Source organism: Charadrius vociferus, unplaced genomic scaffold (assembly GCF_000708025.1).
Source record: "Charadrius vociferus isolate BGI_N301 unplaced genomic scaffold, ASM70802v2 scaffold14, whole genome shotgun sequence".
Lineage (NCBI taxonomy): Eukaryota > Metazoa > Chordata > Aves > Charadriiformes > Charadriidae > Charadrius > Charadrius vociferus.
This window is the reverse complement of record NW_009648876.1, coordinates 10,010,784-10,015,075: the sequence shown is the minus strand read 5'-3', so window position 1 is coordinate 10,015,075 and position 4,292 is coordinate 10,010,784. Positions and strand designations below refer to the sequence as shown.

General features: G+C 46.0%; 1 protein-coding gene across 1 annotated transcript in view; it reads right to left on the bottom strand.

The window, feature by feature from the left end:
* IFT43 (intraflagellar transport 43) overlaps positions 1–4,292 on the bottom strand; it is a 45,174-nt gene that overhangs the window by 16,946 nt on the left and 23,936 nt on the right. The window lies entirely within an intron of this gene.

Sequence of the window (4,292 nt, the reverse complement as noted above, 5' to 3'; positions counted from 1 at the left end):
GTGCAAAACAATTCCTACACCAGGTGCGATAGAACACATCACACCTTTAAAGAGTTCTAAGTGACCATTAAACCAGTGTTATCAAAAAGTCCCCAAGTGCATCAGATTGAAACAGAACCATTTGGGTCCAAAAAGATAGCCACGTCCAGATACAGCAAGAGCTATACTCCCTGATTTTTCAGCTTCTCAGATGCTTTTTCATCCCCTCTGCCATCAGCTGCAGGTAAAGCTTGCCTTACCTGAGTAAGGAGGTCAGCACACTGAAGAGTGAAGAAGATGCTATACTTTGTCTACCTACCCCTGAGAGATCAGCAGGTCCTTCATCCCCCTGGGTGTGCACGAGTATTATCTGGTTGCCTTTGTAGGTTAGGAGCCCCACCTGAGCTGGCCAAGTTCAGGTCAGACATGCTGTCGCTGCAGTAAATCAGGGTTGATCTGGCTGAGTTAACAGGAGTTCATAATAATGTGGGGGGGAGGCACTGGCAAATGGCAGCTCCCTTGCTCTCCACCCCAGCAAGCCCAGAAGTAATTCAGTCCCGATTAGGGATGCTTGTTCAATATTCAAAATGTAAAACATGGAGGTTGCTGAACCAGCACTTTGAAAAGTTAATTAAATGCCAGGTTTCTTTTTAGCAGATACTCCATCACTCGCTGATTGCTTTGGCCATTTTGCGGAGTGAAGTTTCATCTCTATGCGTTGAGAATAAATATTCTCCCTCCCTTGAAGTCAGGGTGCTATGACAAGGAATACATGGGGCTCTCCCCTACCACATGCACTGTCCCAGGACACACAAAAACCTAAGAGAAGTTATTTTATTGCCTTGCACTGCTCTTTTCAAAGTACTTCCATGAGATGGGATAGGCTTCTCCTCATCCGCTCTCTGTTCTAGCAGGCCATGGTCCTCATCTAGTTCTTCTGTGAATAATCTACTCTTATAAGAGCAAGGAGCAGGGCACAGAGGATGTCTAGCTGTAAGGAGACGAAAGCTCCTTGTCTCCACTGCTCTCCCTGGAGCTTAAAGTTTGTGAGAAGCTAAAGATTACACTGAATCAGTGATCTGAGCCCAGTAATATCCACTGCTATATTCAGAATTGCGGCCGCGTAGGTGACATCTGCATCTGGGCTTATAGCTACATGTGCACCCTTCCATTTATCACATGAGACAGAAATGCAATGGAGCCAGGGAATTTAGGAGAGAGCTCTTTCAGTGAGGAGCAATTGTCCAGCTCCATCCTTCTCCCCAGTGGTAGTGCAAAGCACTTTTTGTGAACCCCCCCAATACTATAGAGAAAGAAAGGAATGATTCCAGAGAACCCATCACCAGCTCTCACTGGAGTTTAGAATCTGAGAAGACAGAGATAGAAAGACGACGCAAGATTTATCCTATTTTATTCCTTCCTTCTGCCTTCACAGAACTTTTTCCCACACCCTGTCTTCAGGGCATTGCCCTCACTGAGCTGAAATATCTAAAATGATGGCTTTGCACAGCCTTGCACAGTGAGATGATTTCCTGGAAGTTCAATCTAACCTCTTCTTAGCACGATCCTGTAACTCTTGATAACTGTCCAGCCTCAAATAACACTCTCTTTTCCTCAGTACTCACACTCTTACATCTTTGCTCATCTCCTGTACCCAGGCAGGAGTGAAATACTCCACATGTTTATACTTCCCGGGAGAGAGTCACTCCTGCTACCCCTGTAAGCAATTTCTGTTTCTTTTTCCTGAGGTCCCTGTCATGACAGATACCCATGTGGCCCACAGGGAAGGCAGTCATATGTTAGTCCTAGAGGCAGAGACTGCTTCACTCATGTCCCCAGACTTAAAGCTTTCCCAACTTCTCCTAGTTATGTTAGCAAATTACTTATTCAGGGCAATAAGCAAATACTTCATTATGAAATAGCTGCACTATATTGGAAAAAATAGTAATTTGGGGAAAAAATTCATAAATCAGGAGGGGAGAATCTGACCCAGAACCCGGATGTTAGAACACTGGGCTCCGATCAAACAAGACAGTTCACTCCTTTATCTAGGGCAAGCTAAAGCCCCACTGTCGCCCCTCCCAGGAGAACACCCTAGTCCCAATGCCACAGGGTCTGAAGGTGGCAGTGGGTGACGCCAGGCTCTCATGCTGACAGTACTGTGATTTATACAGAGCACTTAAATACCAATGGCACTGGAGCAGGAGCTAGAAATGACTGTTGTTCTGGTTAGATGAGACATCTGCTTCCAGTCACTAGCACTAGATATGTTTATTAATATATGATTTGGAATAGCATTATTTGATGAAACTTGCATGTCAAACCAGTTGATAAGCTCATGGGTAGAGAACTATCTGGGAAGTATAGTACAAAACTTCTGGAGCACAGGAAGGAGTTACACGTTTTTATACTTGCGGTGGCCTTAATGACTGAGCTATTATGTAAAGAAGATACCAACCAGCCTACTATTTCCTTCCTTTTTTTCATGAAGCCTTGAACCTGAAGGCTTCCTTTCATTTTGTTTCATGCCAAATTACTTTTACATTCCTTGTTTCACATTGGAAAAAAAAATCACAAAATATTTTTGGTTAGTTCCTGACTAATGTTTTGCTTTTTTGGCCCAATTTGGCCCTACCTAACAAAGTCACCCAGACATAAAAGACAAGCTGTGCACTGTGTCCTAAGGTCCCTGTGTCCCTACTTCAAGGCAGTAAGGGAAGAAAGTCATTAACAGATCCTGAAAGGTGCCCTACCTCCAACTCTGTCCATTCTATATGCTTAGCCAAGGGTTAAGCTACACATGGAGATACCTGCAGAACCAGTCACCTGTGTGTCTCCTTGTTCTCCAGGTGCTACAGAAAGCCCCACAGGCATTCTCCGTGAAGTTACCACATTGCTCTAAGCATCATGGAGCACCCCATCCTAAGAACTGGCTCAGCTTATCAATACCAATTGCATCATGTTGAGACCAACATTTCATCCTTCAGGAACACCAGGCCTGGATACACAGCATCCTCTTCATTCACCACAAGGTCACAGCTTTCTAGTGGTGAGTGAAAGCAGAAATGGAAGAAACCAGACTGTAAACTCAAGCCAGCATAGACAGACTTCCTACCCTTTTCTCACGTTCTCAGCAACAAGAAGTGCACTGCCCTGGTTTGTTTGCTCCAGCAGGAGGCACAGCCCAGGGAGGGCTGCAACAAGTGCCTACAAAGTGCACAACGTGTATGAACTATACATACACTCGCTCAAGTAAGGGCAAACAAAACAATAAAATCCTGGGAGCAGTGCTCAGAAACGCATTCAGTCGGCTGTATTATACACCAGACACCTCCAGCTTTGTGAGACTGTGATACCTCTGTTTCTTTCATTTCTTCTGATAAGCTCATTGCATCTGGAGGACCAAAGAACATGGACTGACCCCATCACCCAGACAGCTCCATTTAAAACTCTTCCACTGGAAGGCTATCTGTGCTCCCAAACATACCCAAAACCCTGGAGTATTCTATCTGGCTTTGGCCAGCTGCTGATGCCCTTTCTATTTCAGGGTGTTGAATAGCTGAGAAACTGGGAGGAAGACCCCAACAGACCCCACGTAACCCCATGTTCTCTAACTCGGAGTACAGAATACCTGTTTCCCTCCTAGCTGTGTGTCCTGGTGCAGAAGATATAGATCTGATCTTGCTTTTGAGTGTTGTCTTTGCTGTGTTCTGGCCAGCAGGACTCCTCCCTCCACATTAATGAGAGAGGCTTAAACCCCAAAACTGCCCCCACATGCACAGCTGATGTACAGCTGAGGCGCCTGGGAGCTGCCTTCGGCTTCTGTGCTGAAGGGTGAAAGGCAGTTCTAATGTAGACATCATCTCTGTTAAACGGTTTCTTTCTCATTTAATGGACTACCATGGAGATCTAAATGGAGATAAAGTAGCAGGGCTCAGAGAACAGCCAGGATGCTATCTTTATGCAGCATGACAATGTGCAGTGGTTAATTAGACACCGTTAACCTATTTTAGCAGGGGACATAACTGGGATGAATGGGGGGAAATGTCCTTGAAATATTTTAATGTCCACAGCTCATCAGATCTCTAGACACCCTTGCATCCCGCACCGAGCCACAGCCAGGTGCCAGGAGGTCAGCGTGCAAGATCCGAGGCTCTCTTCTGCGCGCCCAGGGAGGTGTGAGGGCGGGCAACGCAGCTAAGGAAAAGGCAAGCAATTACGGTGCCTTTTTAAAACGAACATCGAGGCGGCTGGACGGGAATGCCCGGTCTAGCGTGAGGAGGACGGCAGCCGAGGAAGACAGAGCGCCGGGA